Below are 27,816 nucleotides of genomic sequence, written 5' to 3' on the forward strand. Positions count from 1 at the left end.
TTTATACTCAATGTTTAATAATTACTTTTACTAATTATTTATAAAGTCATATAAATGATAACATTTGGAAAGTCATTTTTTATTACTAAACAAATCATATCACACTTTTTATAAAGATTTTCTTACATCTTTAAATGAAGAAAATAATAAAGAAATTAATCATACTTTAAACAATAACACTACACTGTATTATGTGTTTCTGAATTTCGAATCCATTTGCACTCTTAACTAGATTCAATTATTTTTTTACAGGTCATTATGGTTGGAAAGACACATTTACCGGCGAATCGTGATTGAAGCTTCGAGGACCGTAACCATGGTAACGGGAAAAAGACGCACGAAACATCAGTTATGATTATTTCGTCTTGGCCGGTAAAGTAAATTTTATTTTATTTTAGTAGCTTTTTTATTTTAAAAGTATATAAAAAAAAAAGACCAACTACACTTATGTCTCTAAATTCGATTTGGCAAGCGTTAGAGTTAACGATATTTCCTCATGTAAATATTGAAAGGTAATAATGCTAAAAAGTCTAATCATCTTTAATTGTGCAGAGTCGTGATTGAAAAACTAAATTAGGAGTGCTGTTATCTTGATTAAAAAACCGACTTTTTGGGGAATTCATAATGGGAATTGTTAAAGGAATGCATAGGTTATTAATATTAGCCAGATTGTTTGTTTATTTTGTTTTTATACTTTTAGTATTTAGTTCAAATTAATGTGTTTTCTAATAAATGTTGCAAAAGAAAAGTTTAAGACTCTTTTTTTTAATTCCAATATTAGTACCAAATAAATAAAAAAAATCATTTTAGAAAAAAGAAACTTTTTAACAAAATGCTTTTCTTGAATCGAAAAACAATAAAAAAAATTTTTAATTTATTTTAGAGTAATTTAATACATTTAATTACTATAGAATTTAAAACTGTAGGGAAATAGTTTCACTCTCTTGGAAGATTTAGCACTTTTGGATGCCATCTCGCATGTTCACGAACGTATGTTTCTGAACTATCTGCTATTGATCAGTTATTTCAGCACCCATATCATTTAAAGTCAAGTCTATGGCTGGTCTTCAAATCAGAGAATATAGTTATATGCCTGGACATTTAGTTCAGAGAATATATTTTTATACCTGGACATTTAATCCACAGAAAATATTTCATACTTGGACATTCAATCCAGAGAATACATTTCTGTACTTGGACATTCATATTAAATTCATTTCTATGCCTGGACATTTAATCTATTGAAAACAACTCTATGTCTGGACATCCAATCTATTGAATACAACTCTATTCCTGGACATTCAATCCAGTGAAACCATTTCTATGCCTGGACATTCAATCCGAAGAATACATTTCTATGCTTGGACATTCAATCCAATAATATATTTTTATACCAGGAATATATTTTTATTTAATCTATAGAATTCATTTCCTTGCTTGTATATACAGTCCAGAGTATACATTTCTATGCCTGAATATTCGTTCCAGGGGTTTTCGAAATAAAATAAAAAATTCTTTTTCTGAGCGCTTATAATATGGAAGTTCTTGAAATTACTTTTCCTTGCGAGTGATTAGAAAAACTAATAACAATTTAATAAATTTATATTTTAATTTATTTTTTGTAGTGAAAAGAATAGTTTGTTTGAAAAACAATCTTAATTTTACATAGCTAATTTTTTTTTAATTCGTTCTGTACGATTAAGAATTATTTTAGAAACTGATTATCAGAGATTAGAGACATTAGAATTTAATTATAATTTTGAGGATATTTCTTAAATGCCATCAAAATAATAATTATTTTTAAAAAAAATCCTTTATGTAATCATTTTCTATCCTTGGGTAGAAATAATTGTTGCGAAAGTTATTGCGAAAGATAAAAGGTCAATAATGTAAACAATTTTCGGCTCATTTTTTGTATTTATGGTCATACCGTATTTTTTAATTGGCTATCAGCATCTTAATTTCCGCATTTCTTGCATTATTTTTTTAAATATTTTTTTTTAATTTCTGATTGCTGCGTTGAGTTGTTTATGAAGCGATTAAAAGTAAATTTACTGCCATAATGATTAAGATTTGTAAGGTCGTTTTATTTATCGCCATTTTGCACAATGAAGTAAACAACAGTTTCTTCATTATTAGAACAACTCATTTTCTTCCTCGCTCCAAATTATAATCTTTATGATAACGGAATTATCTTTTTTTTTTTTTAAAAAAGTAAATAAATAGCACAAAAGCGTCAAAAAATTGCTATCGCTATTTCGATAAACATTTCTTATGAGATAATAATAGTAATAATAAAAATAAATTCGAAGCTTAGTGTTGGAAACTTTGCCTCTGGCTCAAAAAAATANTTTTTTTAAAAAAAGTAAATAAATAACACAAAAGCGTCAAAGAATTGCTATCGCTATTTCGATAAACATTAATTATGAGATAATAATAGTAATAATAAAAATAAATTCGAAGCTTAGTGTTGGAAACTTTGCCTCTGGCTCAAAAAAATATTAATTATTTTCATTGATGGTTTGGTGACGTTATATTAAATGTAATATATGTTTTAAAATATTTTTCATGAGTTTCTTTTATTGAATGCATAATGCTTGAATATTAATATTAAAATTGCTTATTTCACGGTGATGACTATTTCTTCTCATTTTCTGTAAGTGCATAATTATTTTGCTTTAGGAATTAATTTTTTTCTCTTTCTCCTTAAATTTATAATTATTTCGATTTAATAGCAATATAAAAGTTTTCATACGTTTGAAAAACAATATTAAAAGAAAAAGCAAAGGAAAATAAAAAGTTATCATTAGATTTTTGTAATTAACTTAATCCTTGAAACGTATAAGGACAATTGCGTAGATTGATTGATTGAAATTCTTAGCGCAATATCCAATTAAGCTGCATTGAAAAGAAAATATATTTTAAATACCATTCTAAATTAAAGGATCATAGTAGTTAATGTCCTTGACTATTATGACAGTTTTCGGTGAAATATATATATATATATATATATATATATATATATATATATATATATATATATATATATATATATATATATATATATATATATATATATATATATATATATATNATATATATATTAAAATAGTTTTTTTTTTTGGGTAAGGGCCAGAGACCCAAAAATGAGAATTTTACATTTTGACGGCTAGATAGGGACAAAGCATTTGATCTTGGAAAAAGATTTTTTATATCGCTGGACAATATGTTTAAATATTAATAGAACTTATCAATGTGGGACTGATCAATTTCCCATGCTACAAAAGACTCATCTCATTTTCTAATATAATTGCGTCACTATTTCTTGACTTTTGTCAAATTTTCTTGAATATTATTACTTTCTTGAATAATATTTTTAATTATCCACTTTTTTAAGGAAGTAATAATCATCCATTTTTTGTCAATTTATTAAATTAAAATCTTTTTTTTTCTTCCTCAAAAAGCGAACTTCTTAGTATGAAACAATTAACCTTGTGATTTGTACTGTGTGTTTAGCTATCCGTATTAAAGATTTCCCTCTTGTAGAGCTATATTTAATCGCAGTCAATCAGGTGTTTAACGCTAAATTGCTTCAACATGACCGTGGGACACACATAATTAAACCATGTTTGGTTCGAAATAATCCTTAATGTTAAATAAATCAAACTATGAAATACTTAAATTATCTCATTTTCCGATTAAGTTCAATTTGACTGCCAGTTTATTGCCCACATTAGTAAACCATTTGCCAAATCATGCTCGTTTTTTAAATTACAATTCTCGGCACGTTTACTAATTATGAACACGCGACATTTCGTCTTCGGTTCCTTCCAAAACTCCATTTTACGTGTCATAATCTCAAGCAGAGAGTGGGCCAAAGTTGTGGTTGAGGAGGAATAAGCAGAACTGATTGGCGATGAATCTTGCTACGGCTTCTTGGTCCGTAGAAGAAGTAACATGAGATTTTGTCTTGCTTCTTTGGTTCGTGTGTTCATTTTTGTGAGCAGAGGAGATGTTATCTGGAGTTGACATCTTCCAGAGGAAAAAGTGTTTAGGAGGGGGGATACAAGAAGGTACTGGGGGGTGAAAATGCGAAAACGTTTTTGAAAACTGTTTTCCAGACATTGCTTTTTCACCATCGCGGGAGCTTCTGTTGTTAAAACTGGGAATGAGAATGCGTAATCCATCATTGCTGTAACAAGATTTGGAGTGTTTCTATTTGGGGTGGTATTATGTGCATAAAAATAGCTCGAATTTTCAACGAGAGTAGTTTTTGACAAATTGTGATTTTAATGCAAATAGAAGAGCTATAAATTTGTATTTATTGAAAACACGATTGTTCTCGTTCTATTATATACAAATATTCTATTGTATGTAAATAATGAAACTGAACACGAATCGAAGAGTCGAAAAATTCTGTTGATTGATGAAATTAAAATAAGTATGTGTTAAATGAACTGGATGTTCTTGTTTTATTTTCTAAGAATCTAGTAAAATAAATAAGATTTACCGAAAATACATAGATCTGCTATAAATTTGTTGATTTTCTAAGTATCAAGCAAAATAACTGTTTTTTGAATACAAATAGAAAAGCGATAAATTTGCGTTGAATCATTATTCTTGTTCTTATATCATTGTTCTTGTTCTATACGATAAAAAATAAGCAAAATAATTCACTGAAATAAATTAAAACAGCTACAAATTTGAATTTACTAATAAATCTTGTGTTCTTGTTTTACATTAACAAAAAAACAAGTAAAATAATTGATGATTCATTGATTACAAATATTACAGCTACAAATATGAATTATATTATAAATCTACTAATCTTGTTTTTTTATTTGAAAAATCCAGTAAAATAATTAATGATTCAGTGAATGCTAATAGAACAGCTGCACATTTGTATTCAATTATAAATATATTATTCTTGTTTTATATCAGAAAAATTATGTAATATAATTATTGATTCGCTGAATATAAATAAGGCAGCTACAAGTTTGAAATCATTTATAAATTTACTGTTCTTGTTTATGTTAGAAGAATCTAGTAAAATATAAAAATTATTCACTGAATACTAGTAGAGCAGCTACAAAATTGTATTCAATGATAAATCTGTTGTTCTTGTTGTATGTTAGAAGAATCAAGTCAAATAGTTAATGACTCACTGAATAAATACGGAACAGCGTATAAAATTTTTTATTGAGAGCTTTACTGCTAATGTTTTGTATAAAAATATAATTCCTTAATTAAAGAATTATATACTCCTTAAATTAAAATTCCTTAAAATTGAAATCGATAACGTGTTTATTCAATGCTTAATATTTTGTTCTTTATGTTGCGAGAATCAAATTAAAAAAATCATTAATAATTTATTGAATGAATAGCTTACAATTTTTATTACTGATGAATCAATTGTTCGCGTTTTATACGTTAAAAAAAATTTCCTTTATAGTGAAAAAGGAGCAGCTTTGAATTTTTATACATTGAAAACTCATTTGTTCCTTTTTTTTATTCACAATAGTCAAGTTAAATTATAGGTTAATTACTTATTGAATGCAAAATGAATTATTTATTTATTCAATACTAAATCATACATTCGTGTTTTATTTTTTTTAAATTATTTATTGAATTGAAATAGGAAAGCTATGAATTTTGATCAATGAAAATTTCACTCTATTTGTTTTATGTTATTAGTATTAAGTAAAATACAGCATTAATTATGTATGAAATGCAAATAAATCAGGCTTATAATATTTTTCATTGATAAATCAATTGCCTTTTGTGTAAAAACCAATAGAAAAATATAATTTATTATTTACATAAATAGAACAGCTGGGCATATTTGTCCAATGAGAAATCAATTGTTTTCTATGTATTTATTATAAAAAAGATAATTTTTTCATTGATTATATTCTTAAATGTAATTGTTTTTTAAAGTCAGGTTTTATAACTTGAATTATTATTTTTTTGAATAAATATTTTTTTACCTAGAAAATTGGTAGTTCCGATTTTTATTTAACTTGATAAAATTTGATACAAAACAATTAATTATTATTAATAATTTCCTTTTTTAAATGGAAGAGCTAAATTGGAATATGACCTAGAATCAAAAATTGTTTTAAATCACGTGCAATTATCATAAGAATCTAAGGTTGCATAGATCTTCGAATTAAGTATGAAAAGTTAGACTTAAAATAAATTTTAAATAGTCAATTCTTTCTTTCTTTGGGTTCTTAATTCTATAAAAATGTATAAAATTGTAAAATGAATAAAAATAAAAATGTACTTTAAATGTAAAAATGTATGTAATCAGTAGACCTTTACTTTTAATTTCTTCTATGACTGTTATGAATCAAATAAATTTTTTTATTGCAGCTTTAAAAAAATCAATTATCATCAATTTATCATCACAAGAAAAAATTATTTTTAACAAATAAATTTCCGTGCACATTCGAACATAATTTTTTGAAATAACCGAAACAATGTACGAATTGTATAATTTTGTGATCTGTTATTTAAAAGAAATGTAACTTACTTTTTATAGTTAAAAATTTATTGAAAAAAAATGAGTATAGTTAACTATTACATGTCCTGATGAGGTATTCAATCTTTTTATTTGATGAGCTGATTAGAAATTTTTCTAATACATTTCATCTTCTTTTTTTTCTGATCTAGAAACATAACCCACTTTTTTCTCTGCACATTCTATTTTATTTTTACTTAGATTATGGATTTATTCAACTAAAATCTTATTCCTTTTACAGCAATTTCCTTATTTTTAGATTTCAGGAAACAGAGTTTAGCAACTGTGGAAAAAAAATTATTTTTCTGATGAAATAATAAATTTTAAAATTAATTGAATGCAGATTATTACCGCCGGTGAAAATAAATTTTATTTCTCTGATAATAATTTTATCTAAAATATTTTTTTTATCTCTTTTACCCGCCTAAGTTTTGATTTTTTGCTAATAAGTTGATTTTATATGATTGAATTTTGTCAAAATTAAAATTTCCGCAATCTCTCATATTATATTTTACTTAATGTAAGAGTGATACATCTAGTAATGCGTTTAAGATTTTCACAGTTTTTACTGCACTAAAAAAAGGTTTGGTCAAAATTACCAGAATATGGTTAAATTTACCTTGTTTCTGGCTCTATGGGAACACCAAAAAGCTTGGTAATGTTTACGGTGCAACAACTATGGTGCTTATGTATTGAGTTTGGTTAAATTAATCATAAAACACGGGACTGATGTAATAGGTGATAAAATTTAGTAAATGTGGCAAAGTTCAATTCTATTTTTTCTGGATGCTTTTTTTTCGCTCGCTAACTATCATTATTATTTTTTTTATTGAATTCAACATTTAACCGGACATCTACAAATCTTTAATAAAACGTAAAATGTAAATCGCACAAAAAAAAAGAAAAAAATCTACACTAGAGTCTCGAATGTTCGAGCTTCCCATAAATCCTAGCTAGTGAAAAAAATCAGTCTTAATTCCAAATAATGACCAACTCATGCAAACGCGTGAAATAACTACGACTGATTTTACGACGATTACTACGACAGTATGTTGAAAAACGAAATTACGCTTAGCGATTACGTCATTGTTGAACTACGATTTGCCTCTGTTTAGCCTGATGAACAAATTTACAGGTTACGAAAACGTCGGTATGATGTGGTAGATGCTGCCATTGTCGAAATAACCGATGCTCCGGCAATACAAGAGGTTAGTGTAGAGTAGAATTCGGCAGATTCCATGCAACGAATGAGTCACAGCGAGGATCTAGCTGCTCTGGAATCTGCAAAGTGATACGTGGAGCAACAATTCGAAGCAATTCCAGCCGACAAATATGCTATTTCGACAATGGCTCGATCTTGCTGCTCGAAAAATGATCAGTATGTTTAAACAAAAAACATTAGTCAATTATTTTAAAGTACAATTAATCTGAGACAGTAATCTAATTACTTTGGTGTAATGCAGTAAATGTATCTTAATCCTCTAATAAAAGTAAATTTTCTTTGAATATATATTTTTTAACTGAAATTTAAAAATTACCATGTTTTTAATTATTGAAAACCGCCTTGTTTTAAAAATTTATTTAATATTTATTAAATTTTATGTTATCGATAATTCGAGTTTTCGAAGTAGTCTCCATCTCGAATTGTCGTGACTCTCTAAGTGTATAATGTACCGAATTACATGGATTTCATATGTTGCCAGAAAATGACTATAGAATGTAAATATCAGCCGCCATTGTAACCGAAATGACCATTATTGTCCATTTTATGGTGGGAAAGTCCTCGTTTAACAACTGAAATGGTATTTGCCATTTCTGTGCCATTCCATCCCAAATATAAATCAAGTTTTCAAAAGAAATAAGATGCATTCCATTCTAAGGAAAACAAGACAAGTAGTGAAGGGAAAAAAAATGCTGTTTTTGTTATTATTTTTCTTTTCTTCGCCAAGCGCGAAATAGCTTTGATAGAAGATATAGCAGCCCACTTACAGAGTAGGGGATGAATTTTAACATAGTTACCATGTCTCAGCAATGAGTAGTCTTCAGTGCACGTGCAGGGGAGACCCCATCTGACAGTTCGATGCACCCCGACCCCTATATATCGTCTGGGGAAAGGGCTGATAGATTATCAGACTTATGTAAACACAGCGTTTCCTTCGATTGAAAGAGGGAAATGAAATAGAAGATTCTTGAGTGGAGTTGATGCTTTTGCACTGTTATACTAAATTTCTGAACGTTTCCATTATTTTGACCACGTTTTCTTTTATTAAAAATATAGTATTTTTCATATTCTTTCGATCGAATCTTTTAGATATAAGTTAAATTTAATGCTTTCATTAACTGAAGGACCTACGCTGAAACATAGACGGGCTTGGATGTGGATAGATATATAGGTGGTCGTATCGGTACTATTCTAAGTACTATAATCTAGACCTGAAAATTTTAAGTTTTCAGTTGGTGGCCAGTAGAGTTGAATAACTTAGTTACCACTTTTTCCTCAAACATAATATGTTGGTGACCTATATAAACAGGTCACCGACTGATGTTGAATTAACATTTTATATATTTTTATTTAATAGTCACTTTCTGTCACTTTAGTCACTTTTGCTTGGATTAAATTATATTTTTTAAAAGAATTCATATTAGAAATAATTTACGGAAATAAAAAGTTAAATCAACAATAAAAAAATATAAATATGTGACAAAGTTTAGTTAAACATACTGACTATTGAAAAGTTTTTTTTTATTTAAAAATACTTCGGTTTTCGAAATAACTTTAATGTACGCATTACAACTTTAAATTGTTAAAGGACTCTTTTCCCACTTGGATCTTTCCGCCACAAATTGATGGATTTTGACGGATTAAAATTTTGAGTGGAGACATGGGAAATTTTAATGAAATTTAAAATTCTGTTTTCCTGAGTCTTTCTGCATGGATGTACTTTTATCATTAAACGATTTTTTAAAAAGAAAAACAGAAAAATATGTGAATGGTTGTTTATTTAATATAAGTCGCCACTTTTTTTTATTACTCGCCACGTGGCGACTGGTTATTTTCAGATCTACCATCATCATGATCGAAGTCAGTACAGTTAAATGACTCTGCCCCGATAATGATACGTGGTATTATACTAACAAAGCAATTGTTTCAAAGCTTGAAAAAAATTTAAGAAAATTAATCTATGAAAGAAGGATTAACTTTGTGCTGTAGTATAATTAAGTAAAACATTGAGTACAAAGCCCAAATAATACAGTTGAAATACGTAGACGCCCGTTTCTGTACTATACTTAGTACCATCATCAGTAACGAGACCAATATAGTTAAATAACTCTGCACTGATGATGATATTTAATGTAATATGTTGTTTCAAAATTTGTAAACATTTGTTAAAATTTATGAAAGGAGGGTTAACCTTGTTCTGTAGTATGATTAAATAGAATATTACTTATAGAGCCAGAATAACGTTTAAAATATCCTGACGGTCGTTTCGATACCATTCAAGGCCGGAACATTGAAGTACCATTATCAGAATCTTGAAATGTTATATCAAGATACTAACAACAGTAATTACCATTATCAGTATCTTGACCAATAAAACTATTGATTTCCGATTATAAGGAACCATACTATAATCCCTTTTAAACTCGATTACTAGTACTTTGGTTCAACTTAATTGAATTAAGACATGGATTGCACCGTATTGTGGTTCCACTAATTATGATTCTACACTTTGCCAATTTTTCGGAGTGTGTACGGTTAAACCTTATTTAAAAATGTAGCTTACTTTATTATTAATTTTAAAATAAATATCCAAATAAAGTATGGAAATATTCTTTCGCCATTGTTTTACCACGAATCATCTAATTACAATATTAAGCTCTTTACAAGTATAGCAATATGTAATAATAAAACAAAATTCCTTTGTTCAGAACTATTTACCAAAAAGGCATTTCAATTTAGCAAAATTTTTTTTTTTTATTAAGAATGCGTTGGCGTTATATTTTGGCTTGAAAATATGCTTTTTTTTTTAATGGCAACCTTCTTGTATTGGGCGTGTCTGGACAATACTCGAAAAACAACACTGAGTCGAAGCCGTGACCGATTTGCATGCCTGACTTTATCCTAATTCACCTTAATAAAATGCGTTTTCTTTGTTTTTAATGTGAAGTCTTTCACGAAAATGTGGATGTATTTAGTGAGCTAGAGTTTTTATCTTTAGTTTCCTTTCAAATAATTGTGTGTTTTTTATTGCGAATATTTACCTTTATTTTTGGAATGAAGCTTTTGTGTGCTTTTTTTACTGGAATAAAGAAAATAATCGTTATCTGTACAGTTCCATTTGTGTTACGTAGTTAGTTATATTTTTAAAAAAAATAAATTTTTAACTAGTGTAGATTCTAATTTATTATTATTGCAATCAAGACAAATTTTGTTCAATTACATCGTTTAAAATCAAGTTAAACTAATTGGGTTTTTATTATTTCAGTTTCCAAAAGATTAAAATAATCTTAATTGCTTATTGTATGCCATACGTAATATGTAGAGTAAAATTGTTGAATGAAAAAATAAAAATAGAAATAATTGTGCTCTTATTATTTCAGTTTCCAATTGCTTAAAAAATCTTAATCTTAATTGCTATTGGAAATGTAATCATTTCATGTATTTAATTTTTTTTGCTATGGATATTATTATTTTTTTTATTTATATATTTATATATAAATTTATAAATATTTATAAATATATTTCTGAGAAATTTATTTTATGTTTTAAGAGTTCGGTTTTGAATCATTTTGCTTATCGCAAGAATACCACTTCATAAATTAATTTAATTTGCACTTATAATAAAAAATACATTAATAACTAAGTATAACTTAATTTATTTTGAAGAATTCATTGCTTTTCCTAAACGAATCTGTATTGTCATAAAAAAGAAAATATTCAACATTTTTAGACGGAAAATGTTGCTGCCCAAAGTCAAACGATTAACCCCACCACCAGACAAAGATTTTCAGAATACAACTCAATGTTCATACTTACATTATTTTTTTAAAATTATTTCTTTAAAATTCAAAGGTGTTATATTATGTGGTAATAAAAATATATAAAATCATTTTCTTTTGTACAATTCTGCATTACTTTTAGAATCAACGTGTAAGAAATGTGCCGAAATATCATTATTAAACTCGGAATGGAGTTAGGCGACTTTATAAGAACGAAAATGTGCAAAGATATAAAATAATTCATTATTATTATATGCAAAAAAAAAAAAAATCTTTTATGTAACTTACTAAATTTGTCGAATTTTGCAGAACAATGAGACAGAAATGCACCCTTTAGAATAAAATTTTATCATATTTCTTTAAACTTATGGTTTCGAATATTGTATTATTATTGTTCATTTTAACTGTTCTTAATCTCTTTCGACAACGGTGCCAAAAATTAAAATTATTGTTTGCATAAACCTTAAAAGTTTTTCCCCCCTTAAATTCCGTCAAACAGGTGTTCGTGGTCTGTAACTGAGCGCACTTCGGAATCGACCCTGTAAATGTGTCTACTGCGCATGACTTCAAAACTTTACAGTGATGTGATGGGTCCAGGGAGAAGTTCTCCATTTGAATCTTCCTCTCATCCTCTTTAGATGGAGGTTTTACTTTCGGGCATCCTTTCCACACCTCTTCACATACGTGTGCATGCGCAGAGTTTTTTTATGCCGTTAAAAAGTATATTCTCTGGATATCGATCCTTTCACCCTCATAATGTATGTAGCGTCATCTGGTGGAATGAAACAACACGGGGTATTGATTTTTTTTAGCACTCATTTGTAAATTTTTAAAAAATCGTTTGCAAAAGACTAAATTTATATTATTCAGAAGTGAAACTTTGGGAGAACCTTTGAAAACAATTTCCATACAATCAAACGATAATTAAAGCATTTCCATGTAGAATATTGTTCTAAAGTACTTGTTACAAAACTTAAAATTTAAAAACGGTACCCTCGTGCCCTCTATTGGAGGATTTAGACACTTATTTTAAATGTTTTAAAGTTTTAAATTAAAAGAAAGAAAAGAAAAAAATGCGCATTTGTAGAAACTATACGTTATCTCAAAACTGTCATCTAATTATAAAGAATTATTTTTGTGCATATTTTTCTACAACTTTAATTGTGTTAAAATTGATTAGTTTAGAATTCTTATTTAATAAATTTACTTTGTTTAGTTCTTAAAAATTTTTAAACACTTTATTTTGGAACCATTCTTGAAAACTTAACATAAATGAATAATATTTCAAAAAAGAAAAATGAAGTTTTTTTTTTCTTTGGATATATGTTCTAAGGATTAAATGGTTGCATAGTCGTCGGGATTTTTAATATTTACAGAATTGACAATTATTTAAATTTTCGCAATGTGAATATATTTTTTGATATTTATGAGATGAGATTAATTTTTACAAAAAGTATTAAGATATACTAAAAAGAGAAAGAAAGAAATGCAGACGATCCTCAAAAGAAAAGAAAAAGGAACGCGATTATTTGCTTTAGTAACACGCAACTCTAGTTTTTATGTGAACTATTATGTATTTAGTTTTTCGACTGTTTGTTTACTTATTTTTAAATGATGCTTTGATTACTTCTTCTAACTTAGTCACTGAACGTGAGAATTTTCTTACGGGGATTAGCGATTCTTCCCAGAACGAATTTGAAAAATACTACTACAAGGAGGAAGAAGAATTGTTCCACTAGAAATAGAGTGTAGGAAAAATCTGTTGCCTATTTTTTTTTCCTCTTTCGTTCCATCCAACCAGCCTTGTGAATGGAATCTGGCGAAGAGAGTAAGAAGAAAATAGTCCTCACTTTTTTTTTCTCTGGGTCAAGGTTACTAGTAGGTAGTAGAGAATAGAGCTATGAGAGACAGAGCGTTGTAGTCGATATCGGTTAGTGGACAGCGGTCAAATCCTTACAAACACAATCTCATACAATCACGTGACCATGCTATTTTTACTCGACTGTTACTCTGTCTCTCTCTTGCTTTTATTTTTACTCTTTTCCTTTCTTTCTTTCGCTCATAGATAGAACGAGAAGATAGTAGTAAAAAGAAAATGTACTTCTGTGTTTGTTGTGGCTTTGAAAACAATGACACGTGGTTTCTTTGTAGAAAAGCGCGAATACTTTTCACCTCTTTTACAAATACTACTCAAATTTGTTGTGTTCTATATTGCTGAGATATGTAGTGATTATCAGCATTTTATTAGAAATAAATACATAATAATCTTAGAAAAGGAAAACCTATAACGTTTTAAAAAGAAACAGACTTAAAAATAATATCTGGGAAAAATAAATTTGAAAAATGTTTTTAAGAAGAGTTTACTTTGAGTTGCATCTTTCTAATGTCTTTGTTAGCTAATTTTAATTCTTAAATACTTCTTTTTGATCTTTCCTGAATTATATCTTTATAAAGTAATTATAATTCGGAATTGCGTCTTAGTGATGTAATTATAGCTCTGAATTACGTCTTTGGAATGAAATTATAATTCCGAATTACCTCTTTGCAGTATAATCTCTACGCTTAAGTTGTTATTTTTTAGAATATAATTATTGTTCAGAAGTATATCTATTCAATGTAATTACACTTCCGAATGACAGCTTTGTTTATTGTACTTCATAATAGTTTAAACATCAGTAGAATCTAAATTACAATTATGTTTTCCTTCGAATTACATCTATATTAATTACTTTAACTTAAATTACACCATTTCAAATTATCGCTAGAATTACATCTTTGAAAAACGTTATAACTTGAATTATATGGCTTATAACTCTCTTCTTAAAGGTGTAAAACTATTTCAGTGGGATATAAATCCCCTTTGAAATTCGCAATGATGGGAAGCTTGCAACAAAAATAGAAAATGGATGTTGGTCATTCATTTTCTGAAAGGGTAAACATTGGGGCACCCCTTGTGATAAAAATTTTCCTTTTGCTCTTGACAATCCACCAAAATTCAGAGCCATGACCTGCTGACCTTCGTTTACCAGGACGGATGCGTATCTATGGTACATCGGGTCCTGATATGGAAGGGCTACTGCTGTGCCATTGAAGAATAGCGTTTGTTCCTGTCCAACTTCTCTCCTTGTTGTCTTTTCTTCATTTATTTCTTTTTATTTTTTTGGCAACACCTGGGCCTGGGAAGGGAATTTTGAAAGGACTGCTTATGTCGACAAGCGTGTCTATTCTCTTCGGGCGTTTTGCCACCAATAAATACCAAAGAATAGAAAAATTATGGAAAAATAGAAAGAACGTTTTGGTGCTCCCCTTACCTCAAAGGGGGTCAGCTTCATGATGTGGGTGCGGTCATTTTACTTTTTTTTTCGGTATATGCCTGTGAATTTTGGTAGTTATAAATTAAATCTATCTTAAGTGAATTTCATTAAACATACCTTAAAACTGTTGAAATTCTAAGCGTGTTTTGTTTACCTATAATCAAAGTAATAATGCCTCGAAATTTTACTTTCCATAATTTTAATTTCGTAAGCAATTTTGTTTCATTCAGCTTATTTTCTTGTTTATTAAATGATCTGTGTATTTTTTCATTGTTCGTTTTTTTCCTCCGCATTTTAGATTAAATTATTGAAAGTGACCGCGCAATTCTCTTGGTTTTAGTAGAAATGTTTTTTTCTGTATATGTTTAGTAAAGGTGTTATGTTTTAGAGATGTTACATATTTAATGTGGAGCTGTTTAGGATTCACACGGTTAGCCAATTGATTTATGTTCACGTAACTATGTTTTTTGTGAAGTTTTCACATTTATTTTGTTTTGAATATTTATTTACAGATTATAACTACGTTATCTCGAAAAGTTTAAAAATTATAAAAAGCTTAGACAAAATATTAGCCAATATTCATTTTTTAAGCAATTAATGGACTATTATGTTTTATAATTAACTAGAAAAATAGTTTTAAAGCTTACCACATTTATTTATTTTTTAAAATTAAATACTGTACTCTTAAGATTGTTTTGCTTGATTCTTGTGTTTGAAAAATAGCAGATATTGTTTATTGTCCCGGTCTCTTCTTCTTTTTTAAAAAAAAAAAGAAAAGAAGAAGAAAAAAACCCGATTTTGTAGAAAATAATTATTCTTTTTCAGCAAAATTTGAAATTACTTAAATTTTACTTCAGTTTGACGCGTTTTAAGTTAATATAAATGAATGTATCTATATAAGGTATTATTCATTAAATAATTGGAAGTGGTTTTATTCATCAAAAGATTTTATTAAACACCTAAACAAATATTCGTACCACATCTTTAATAAAAAAATCAGAACTTGAACTTGCTTTAAATCAAATTGAGTTTCTTCAGAATCAAAACAGAATGAATTTTAGCCATTCTCTTACGATGCAGTTATCGCTAAAACTGGAGTTATAAAATTGTTCTGTTGGGTGATTTACGATTTTAATGTGGCGGCTGTAATTCAGCGCCAAGTCAATCACCTACTCCCCCGCCGCCACCCCACTACTTACCGCCTTGTCTGCATGTAATGGACATGCGCAAGCTTTGGTCTCTTACTGTAGACAATAGATGGCGGTCCTAGTCCACATTCCGCGTAGGTGTCAGTTTGTCATAACTGACTCGAATAGGAAAAGAAGCGCACCTTACATTCGGTGCGCCGCTTGCTAATCGGGCGCCGGCTTATCAACAACAATGGCTAAGGCGCGCTCCTCGAAAAAAGGTGCGAACGGATTATTGGACGCTGCACCTCGCCGCTGTGGAACGAGCTGACTGGTTTTAATCGAAGCACTCTTAATTTATTGTTACAACTTTTTGAAACTGGCAACATTCCTAAAATAAACAAAAAACTTCTTTTTGTTTAGAAAATATCGTCTGCTTAAAATTGTTTAGTGATTCATTGCTGTCGAATTCGTTGATATAATTTTTGTTGAAACATACGATTTTTTGAAGATATAATGGATTTATAATCATACTGCCTCTTCGAATAATCGAAAATTGTGCTTATTGTTACTTATTTTGAAAGAAAAAAAAGGATTGTTGACGCTATGTATTATTCTTACCTATGGAGTTTCCTAAATGTTTGCGTCTGAAACTATTTTTCCTGCCGTTGATCTGGTGAGTTAGAATGTTTCTGTTATTTTTCTAAACGTTATTAAAAAAAATAAATTTAAAACTTTATAACATTTATTAAGGTAATGAATGAATTAATTTGCGCTAGAATTTAGGTACTTTAAACAATTTTACCAACATTCAACTTGTAATTTCTTTCCCCCTCGCCGTTAAAAGAAATTACTTTAAAAAAGAATCTTATTTTATTCTTATTTTACCTTGATATATAAAAAAATTTACTATTATTTTCAATTATTACGCTGCAGCAAAGTTTCAACAGGTGCAACTGTAACTTCCGATCAAATTATTAAATAAACGTTTTAAACGAAAAACGAATTAATTTCTTATACATTTTCAATTGTATTAAGCTTAACTTTTGTGTTTTATTCGCAATTTATTATTTTTATTTATTTGTTTATAATTTTAAACTGTCACGAACTTTGGTGTTTAGGTTCTTACCTTACAATTTTTATTTATTGAAAAAGAAGACGAAAAAACTTTTGTAAAAAATTTTTTTCCCAAATTATTTTCAAAAAATTATTTGTTTGTTTATTCAGTTATTTTTTGTTGATTTTAAATTTTTAATACAGAGCAGAAATTGTTTTAAAAATGGCTTTTTTTTTCCTCTTTGTTTTTGACGGTAAATTATAGGATTGCAAATTAAATAGTAATACACGCATACTCATTTTTAATGTATTCGATATGTTTTAAGTTTAGTGAAAACTTGTTGATAAAAAAAAATATATGAAAAAAATCCGTATGACCGACAGTGTACTGGACATGCACGTAAATAGCGATAAAAATAAATACATTCATTCTTATTCTATTTGCTTTAACATGTATGTAACAGCATTAGCATAGTTTTTAATGCACTTATTAAGTTTTTTTTAAATTTTTTTAATATTTATTTTTTATGGTTTCAAGAGGGCGGCACATTGCACGATGAATTTGAAAGTAAATATGGAATCCCGCTTGCAACGTAAACTGCATTAGTTGTGCACTTGTTATAAAATATGCACAACTGTAGTCTTGAAGCCGATTTGACGAAAATTGACAATTATTTCGTCTGCGAATTAGAAAAAGCGCTGTTTAAAGAAAGCGTCGTTTAATGTTAGGAGAAGCTTTTTTCCTACATAATGAAAAAGCACTTTTTTTTCTTAATTCATTCACATACTAATAAAGGATAAATTTAAATTTTGCTGTAATGTTATTTGTGCATGCGGATTATGTAACAATAAAAAGTACATCTTTATTTTAGAATTCAATAGTGGTAGCCCCTTTTAACGCGTTTCTTCCCACATTTTTAAAGTTTGAAATGAGTAGTTTTTTTTTTTATTTTCAAACAAATTAATTAAAAAACATTTCAAAACAAAATATTAATTATAAATCGTTGTTAATTTGCTTTAAAATTGATAATTTCTTTACGATAGGTTGAATAATAAATGAAAGAAACATAAATTAAATAAACTCTTTATTTTCTTAATAAAGTATTAACTTAAAAATATTATTCTCGAAGGAAAAATTTAAAATGATTAAAAATATGTTCACTCGAAAATTTTATAGCTGATATTAAAAAAGATAAAAGTTATCATTTTAGTAACGTAGTTAATATTTAATGATTGTTCTAGAAAAACATGTCTAAATTTATGAAATTGATAAATGTAGGGTAACACTTTATTGCACTAAGCAGCTTATTTCAATCCATCATAATTAATGGTATGTTTACACACTAATAATATTAATTATAATAATTGTTATTTGTTTTAGTTTTATCAATTGCTATCGTCATTGTTTTTTTTTCCATCTCTGCATTGAATTCTCGGTTATAAATTTTTCCCATATCCTTTTTGCAATTTTTTGAAACCTTATAAATTAGCTTACATTTTTAATAATGTAAGAAAATAAATGTTTTTTGCTTTAAGATCTAAAATAGACTATTATTATTTCCTGTGTTAGTTTAAAATCTATTACTTGATCCGTTAAATTTTAAACTATGCTTTTGTATAAAAACTGTTGATGTTAAGGTTTTTTTTTTTTTTAATCCAAAATATTCCTGCGTAACACAGTTCATCAAACATTTAAATCTGCAGGGTATCATTGTTTAAATTTTTTTTTAAAAAAACACCATAATTATTTCCCTTATTTTATTATTATAATGCAAAGTATTGATTAATCACAGATTTTTATTTATGGTTATAGTCGCTGTGAGACAGTATGTTTTAAAAAGTTCTTACCTGAGGATGTTTCGACTATTTTTTAAAATTATTCTTGATAACGCTAACTAATACTAATATTATTCGGATTGAAAGCTTAAATTAACAAATAGTATTTGTACATTGAATAAATAATGATCGAAAACGGAATAGGAATGAAAAAATTATTTCCCAAACTCTGAATCTATTCATATGATTTAAAGAAAACTGAATAATTATGTATTTTTTACTTTACTACTTATATGTGATTTAAAAAATATTTTATTTAATCTTAATTGTCAATAAAAAACACATCTGAAAACACGCTAGATACGTTTAAATAACGTTATTTTTTATATTTCTGAAAAAAATAATTTTATATTTATTTTACATCATTGCTAAGTAAGGCCTCTTGGAATATATCTGGATTTTTTTGTCTTGATTGTTGCAAACAAGTGGATATTTTGTTGTGTTAGATAAAGCAACGACTATAAGATTTTTAATTATTTAAAACTTTTCTATGGTAATGATGCATGTAAAAAGAGCATTTATTCATTGTTATTTTAAGCGTTTGCTACGTAATGAAAAGCATTTAAGTGTTTGTTATTTTTTTTGAGTAGTTTCCGTTTCGTATGTGTTAAATTAAAAGTAAAAATCAAAAATACGAAAATAATTTAAAATTCGAAAATAAAGGCTTCCAATTTTCATGAGCCAAACTTTTACCATTATTTATATCATAAGTAATAATTGTTATTTAATCTAGATAAATCGAAGCTATTGGGAATATTTAAAAGCATTTAGTCGTTGTCCTTTCTAATATTATTTAAGTTAATAATTGCATGTCGGTTGTGACATTGCCATATGAAGTTAAATGTTCTATCAGTTTACATAACTCTATAATTAAAACCAAAAAAGAAAAGAAAATTTAATAATGTATTTTTTATTATTATTAAGCAAAGTTAGCTGTCTAGCAACGAGCAATAAAAAAGATATCATATTCCATAACCAATTTATTCATCGAATAACGCAAACTATTGCGTTCGTAATTGTTTTGCAACATTCCCGAATAAAAAAAATAAAGGAAGTAGCGATGATATGAAGAAATGATTCTGTTCATATATGTTATTTTCTTCTAATACGAGAAGAAGAAAAAAACAAGAGTATAAAATAATTATATGATATATTATTAATCTAAATTGTTGCGAAATTAGTTTCCCCAACAACTTGTTTGATCATTTGCAATTTCGGAAATCGTACCTCAGCATTCCATTTGGAAAAATAACCGTTTTATTTTTTTTTCTACCAAAAATAGAATGGATATAGGGTATCAAATAGTATTATTTTGATCATTAAGATACCGAGAATGATTCAGGAACCACAAAAAGTAGTGAAAAAAATAAAATTATATGATATGCATAAAAGTTTCTCATTGATATATATAAATTTTTTTTTTCGTGTTTGCACCTGCGAAATGTGATTGGTCGTTAGAATCTTACGTTTATGTTATTAATGGAATGCGTAGCGTAAGCTTTAATCTTTTCTTAATAATGATGTTTACGTAATACTAAGGAATTCTTTCCAATACCTTCATATCTAAGTAAGTAACAATAATTTCATTTTATCATTTAGCTTAATGCGTCATTTTATTAAATCTTATCATTCGCAGTAAAATACTGCATAATTGGCTATTTTTTTGTTGTAATTCTAAATAGCTACTCTTGCAGATTGCTGTCAGTTGTATGTGTTTTACAAAATTGTAAGGAAGGAATAAAAAAAAAAATTATGATGTGAGCGAAGAAGTTTTTAACTAAAACATCTACCGTTTTTTCAAGAAAAACTTTTATTACTCAACAATTGTTGTTAGAAATTTTTGGAATTAAGCTTTACGATTTTGATACAAATAGTATTTGGTTAGTAATCATGTAAACACATTCGATCGAGAATTGCGAATTTTATTAACATTTTGAATTACTAAATAAAAGTAGATTAAGTACTGAAGAAATAAATTTTGTATTCAATCGAATCTGATACATGTAAAAAGAAACCGTGAAACACATTATCAATGCTATATTTTGGAAATTTAATTTCCTTGGGCTTAATGGTGCAAAAACTGGAATCGTCTGTACTGCATCCAACTTAATGGTATTAGGTAAGCTTATAAAAATGTATAACAAATAAAGCCTGATAGAAAAAGGGCGAAAGGCACCCAGAGAATACATAGGGTAGTGGGTCCCATAGTTGTTTGATAAAGGCCTCCCTATGAGGGAATTACAATTTTAATTTTGTATAACCTATCTTAAAATTTTGCAAAAACCATTTTCTATTATTTCGAAGCGTGTAAAGTTTCGTTGGATTAGCGCTCTTTATGCGTTTTAAGTCACGTGATTTTTTTTAGTCTCGTAATGTAATTAAAGTAAGTTGTCAGAAAGAAACGGTGCAGATAACGTTAAATGATTTTATTCCCTTTCAATGTGAATATTATTTTTTAACCGGCTTTTATTTGAGTTTAAAATAGTAAAATCGTCAAAAATTTACTGGAAATTCAGAAGAATATTAAATTTGCTCCATTTAATCTTTCTCTGAATTTTATTTTGTTAAATTCTTGTTTGAAAAATAAAATGAACTGGGAATAAAAATCATATATATGTCTTTTCACAATAACGGAGTTAAGCATTAAATTAAAAAATTAAATTCAACAAAACTCTTACAAACAAATCTTTTAAATTGTAAATTCTATCATTTAATAAAACGAACTATGAGATCAATACTAAAACAGTAGGTTAATTAATAATGTTATCTTTAGTACAAACATTAAATATATATGTACATTACCATTGCCTTTGAGTTTTAGTATTAAAATACGCTCTATCAAGTGTTTCAAGTTTACGGCAAATATAAGTGCTCAATTTTTTCTAATGAATTCTCCTGTTTATAATAAATAATAAGAAGTAGAATAATATATTAAAAAAGTTAACCGCTAAAGAAATTTTTCTAGTCGCCTAGTATTTGTCACTCCTTGTTTAGTATGGTTATTTGTATTGTTAAGCTTTTGGCGTTGGAGTATTTTTAATTTTGATACTTTATATTGTTACGTTTAAACAGTTTAAGGCACTCTAAAAATATTAGTTGCTAATTTTTTTAATTAATTTCTATATCATGTTTCGCCCCCATGTGACATGAAATTCTGATTTCCGCCCGCTTTTGAAGACTCTCGTTTTGCCCGTTTTCATTGGCTATGTGTCCATGACAAGACCAAATAAATAAATTTTGAAAAATTAATTATGGCGTGTATTTAGTTAAGCACACACACAAATTTTTTCTAGAAAGCCCCAAACAATGAATTGAAAAAATTTCCGTCAAATAAGGTATATTTGTGAAATCTTGACGATTTCAAAAATAGGATGCTGATCATCATAATGAACTTCGGGCGATTTTCGGTCTAAAATCTAATTGCTTTAGTTTGCCATTGTTTGCATTTTACTTGCTAGTGTACGCTGTTAAAAATTTAGACCACCTTGAAGCAATGATTAAACTAATACATTTGTGTGAATTTGCTGCCCATTAACACGGTATTAGTTGAACCATATTATCGTACCAACTAATCCTCATTGAGCTTCATTACATAATAATATGGTTTAAGCTGAACGAAAACATACCTGAATTTATCACGTAGGTTTCAGCAAATTAACTCGATTTTGTAGTTTAAGATACTGATATTATGATTTAAAGTCGAAGAGATTTTTCAGCGAATGTAAACATACAGACAACATGTATTAACAAAAGAAACATTTTTCCCCTTCATAATCCGAGGAAATAGGAATTCTATGCTAGAAAATTATACGAACAAAATAAATTCGTAATTCGGGTTGGATGTTGAACATATTATTTTTATATTTTGCACTTGCCATTACATTTGGAATAAAACTGTTTTACACAACCCAACTCCTTAACGCGGTGCATGCAGTTATAAACATACTTTGAGATTACAAACTATTGTTTTGTATTAGAATATAATCATATAGCCGTTTGCTTATATCACTTTTATGTTATGCACACATGTATTTTCTTTTAGTGTTATAATCGTGATTATCCTTTTTTTTTTTTTGTATAAAATAATACATTTTACTTGTTTCACTTAGTTTACTTTAGTTGTTCACGGATAATGCAAGCACAGAATTTTGATTTTAAAACATTATGATAAATTTATTCATCGAAAAGGGATACTTTTTTACCCATAGTTTTAAAACAGTAACTTGTAAACGACTGGTATAACTGTTAACTTGTTTTAATGCTTCTTTGTTTATTTTCCTTCGTTAAGTGTTTTGATTTAAAAGACTTTCATATGAGAATTACAAGAAATTAGTAAATGATACAATAAATATTTTTTTTTCTTATGACGGTTTTAACTTGATAACTGCTAGAACTCAATGTTGATAATGCTAGAACTCATTTTGTTGGTTATTTGCAAGGTGCATAAAGATAATTTATGAAAAAAATCAAGCTAATACATATTAAAGATATGATTTCCAATGCTTGACTGCTTTAACACAGTTAAAATAGTTTTCCTTGAACATAGCTTGCTTAAGTATGACACGCAATATGTTAGAATTTTAACGATATGAATATATTAAAAAATATGCACATAATATCATGAACTTAAACGAAGACATAATTTAATTTGACCGCGAGTTAGAACGATTTTTTTTTAACGTATGGGGAAATCGTAAATAAAATAGAAAATACAAAAAAATATTCACACGCATTCGTGAATATTGTTTTCATTTTGTACTATTTTTCTAAACATATGGGGAATTCTTAATTAAGGTCTCAAAGTGTATAACTTAAATTAACCAATGCTTCTCTACTAGATCAGAATTACTAATAACTCCTATCCATTTAAAAAATCGATTAATTATTTTTATGATTAATCTTAGTAAGATCATTTTCTACGTAGAATTTCAGATGAGTTATCCGAAATTATCACAATTTCCGCGGAGTTGCCACAGAACTGATGACTAGTTTAAATTTATGAATTTTTTTTCTTCCCCAATGCGAGTTCTAGAATTTAATCAAATAATTATAATTTTAATTTATCAGCTCATATTTTATCACGTGTTATAGATATTAAGTAGTACAGACGGGTTAATGGACTTGATTTGGTAATTCTGCTATAATCACTGTCTGTGTTATGTATTTTATTCCCTTGATAAAAACGTCTAGACGGATACTAAAATTACATTATTTGAGCATTATGTCAAATTCTAATTATCGTTCTCGGTAATAAAATGACGCATCATATCAAAATACTTAGTTCCGTTTTTGTTATTTATTTTCATATTTAAATTGTCATAATAGCTTAAACTTTTTTTATATATTCCTTTTAGCTCTAAAAAATAGAAATAAAAAACAATTACGTTAAAAAAAATGAGTGAAAGTCAAGATTTAATGAGCTTGAATGTGTTATGTAACTGCCGTTCCTAGACTTGTAAAAACGTTTAACTCTAAAAGCCATTATTTTAAAGTTTTATTTTCTTATTAAACAACGCTATATTCTGTATCAGTTTATAACTTTTGTCCTGTCCAAATTCGTCTAACGTGTAGTGAAAATCTACATCATATAAAAATTGCAAATCAGCAATTTACGATGACATACAATATACAATAGCAATTTACAGTCTACAATATTATAACATTTTAAAGCTATTGTTTGTTTATGAATACCGAGGTTTAAAATGTTATAAACTATTAAAGTTATATATTTTTAAGAATATTTTTTGGTCAAAACTACCAGAATATGGTAAAATTTACCTTGTTTCTGACTCAATGGGAGCACCAGAAAAATCGGTAATTTTTACCGAAGCGCTTCGAATTTGCTAAAGTTAATAATAAAATATGGTTTCAAAATACTGTGATAAAATTTGGTAATTTTATCATGATACTTAAGTGCATAGCATGGAAAACTCGGTTAAATTTACTTTTCATTTTGTATTTTTTACTAATTGTGTGTTAATAAGAACTATAATTTTCAAAACCAGAATTCCCAGTAAACGGTTACCATATGAAAGGAAAATTTTTCAAATGATACGTCTGACTATAATTTTTTATAATTACGTCTGACTATATATCTTTGTATTTAATACCATTATTGTTTTTTTAAGCCAGAAATTTCATTGCCATAAAGAACGGTAATTTTATTAGACTTTTTGGACACGGTGCGGAAATGTTTTGCTGAAATTGAAAGCAAATAGTTCAAGAACCAAACATATTTTACAAACACCTTAGCTGTTTTCGTAAAATCCTTACGAGATCATAAGGATTTTTGCAGTTGTTTTTACCAATTTAAGTTTAAGTTTTTGTGTAATTCACCTAAATCTATCGCTATTTATCTATGTAAATTCAAAGTATTTTTCGATTGTTTATAAATTTTCACAATATAGAATAAACTTATTACTTTGAACATTGTAACTCTAATCTCCCTTTCTTACAAAGGTTAAGTTAAAAAGGCTAAGAAAAAGTGCATCTTTCATATTATTTTTTGTCATGTAAATGTGTTTGTTGCGTAAATGTGTGCTTTAATTATCAGTACTTTTTCCGTTTGTGAGATTTATTTATTTCTATTAAATTTTAAACTACTGTTACATATTTGTTAGTTTCAATGAACCAATGAGATTATCTTTATAAATTTTTTAGTTCAATTTAAACTGTTATGTTAATAAATGCGCCCAAACTTTTTTTTTTTTTTTAGTTTTATCAAGCATTTTATTCGATTGCGCACACAATTTTAATGTTTTTGTTTCTTTTATCTTAACTTTTATGTTAAGATTACTGCTCCATAATATTATGTTCAATTTTTTTTCGCTCTGGTAGTTGCGAATATTGAGTGTGCTAGTTATTCTTTTTTCTTTTTTTTTTTTTAAATTTTCGCTTAGAAATTTTTAGCAACTTTGATGTAAAGATCATTTAAAAGTAGTTTTAATAACGTTAAGTTGAATGTTTTCCTTAGTAATTATACGAGTCGTAGCAGTTTTTATTGATAAAATGTTGTTTAATATTTGAACAAATTTAAAATAACGAATATTAGTATACTAGTTACTAAAGTCTTTCGAAAATATAATCTTGTTTTTAAAAATTTAACTAAGTAAGAAAAATATTTATTAATACTTTATTTTGTGTAAATCGATATAAATTGTATGAAATCGTTATAAAAATACAAATTTTTAATAAAGCATACCTTATTTTTTTTATTTGATAGTTTGTTTTCGAACGCACATAATTGTAAGATATTCTATTTTCATATGATGGTTTAAGATAAAACTAATAGCTTTATTATAAAAATATTTCGTTATTTCCCTTATAAGTATACTCTTGTTGAATTTTCAATACTTGCAGCGTTACTTTTAAGTGAATCGTGTAATCTAAGTAAAAACGCAACAATGATAAATGTAAATGGATATACAATGAAGTAATGAAAATCATGTAAAAAGATAAAACAAAATATGCGATGCATTGATTCTGTATTTCATCGACTTGTATTTACGTTCTTTCGTATGGCTATTAAATGTGTATTCTGGAATTTTCCTAGTTTGCAGTTTTAACGTTATAATAAAATATCATAATTGAGGATGGTGTTATTAAAATAGAAGTTATCTTCTCTTATTTGTAACAGCGATTCAGCAATTAAATTGTAAAAAACTGCCCCGTTTAAATCACATTATTTTTGTCAAAAATAACTAAAATAATAGTTGTAGACTAAATTCATTAATTATTTAAATAGTGTGTTTATTAATATTTAATAGTGATCAAATCGCTAGAAAAGAAGAACCTGCAAAACCGGAAACGGGAAAAGGGATCCAAATCGGCGCGCGTCCGGGCATCAAGTGAGTAAAACTCACCTTGCACAATATCGCCCCCATGCGGTAAATGTCAAACCCCTTTTTTTCCTGAATTTTTTTTTATTTTAATACTTTCACTCTCTCTTTCCCTTTCTTTCCAACTATCCCCCCCCCTTCATTCCTGCTTCTGTTCGGAATAATTGCGAACCAATAAAAAGCAGGGGCCGTTTTGCGCAGATGCAAAAAAGCGCCCCCCGAACGAGACGACGCAATCTCAGAAATTAATTGCATAGCTTCACATGCAGAACAGTACAAGACCCCCCTCACAGTCGGGCTTACGCTGCCGTGCCGATTCCAACTCGAGATGCCTCGGTCCCCCGAACCGAGCGCCACCCCCGACATCAAGGAAGAAGCCCCTCTGCGCCCCCGCACCAGCGAAAAATCACTACGTGCACGTATATATGCTTAATTCTTGAGCGGCACTATGTGTTCGCATGCAAAGAGTCACCCTTGCGCCATGAGCGCCACCTTCGACAAGAGCGCCTAAATCGTTAGGCCCTCATTCGACCGGCGGAAAGCCGCTAGTTCGGAACAGTTCCTAAACAACTCCGCGCGCCGTTTGCGCTCCTACAAGCGCATCCGTGCGTGTTAGCGGACTTAATTCCTATCAATCAAGTGTGTGTGTGTTTTCCTTTTTTTGATACTAAAATCTGTGCCGTCATAACTTAGCAAAACTGTGTTGAACTATCAAGATTTTTTTACCAAGTTGTTGTTGTCCATCGTCGAATTATTACTAAAGAAGAATATTATATATATACATATATATGTGCTTATAGAATTATATCATCAACTCTAGAGTTCCTGTATTTCAAACAAAAATTGGATCTGTTCCTATAAACGACTCAGTTGGCGTAGTTTTGCTGAACTATGCCTCATTGTGAAAATCTTCATACAAAATCAGGTTTGTGGATTTCTTTGATTTTTCTTTTCTTCTTCTTTCCACACGGATTAATTCGAATCCTGTTTGAGAATTTTTCGTTCGTTTTTCCCTCACGTGTTCTGTGAAATAGAACAGTAGCATTAGCGAAATTTTCTCACACCCCCGCATTCAAGTTTCTTTTTCACTTGAGTTTGGACTTTAAAAATATACTTATCTT

The 27,816-nt window shown here is 28.0% G+C and overlaps 1 protein-coding gene across 3 annotated transcripts in view; it reads left to right on the forward strand.

Moving 5' to 3' along the window:
• LOC107453499 (zinc finger homeobox protein 3) overlaps nt 1-27,816 on the forward strand; it is a 186,721-nt gene that overhangs the window by 68,456 nt on the left and 90,449 nt on the right. Inside the window, exon 2 of one of the 3 annotated variants that reach the window (XM_071179455.1) lies at nt 253-372. The gene's annotated coding sequence lies outside the window, so the exon portion shown is untranslated. Of the gene's footprint in view, nt 1-252; nt 373-16,056; nt 16,642-16,713; nt 27,621-27,816 lie in introns of those variants that run through there. The other 2 variants (XM_016070372.3, XM_016070362.4) reach the window with 2 other exon arrangements.

The sequence above is a fragment of the Parasteatoda tepidariorum genome, chromosome 4, assembly GCF_043381705.1.
Source record: "Parasteatoda tepidariorum isolate YZ-2023 chromosome 4, CAS_Ptep_4.0, whole genome shotgun sequence".
Classification (NCBI taxonomy): domain Eukaryota; kingdom Metazoa; phylum Arthropoda; class Arachnida; order Araneae; family Theridiidae; genus Parasteatoda; species Parasteatoda tepidariorum.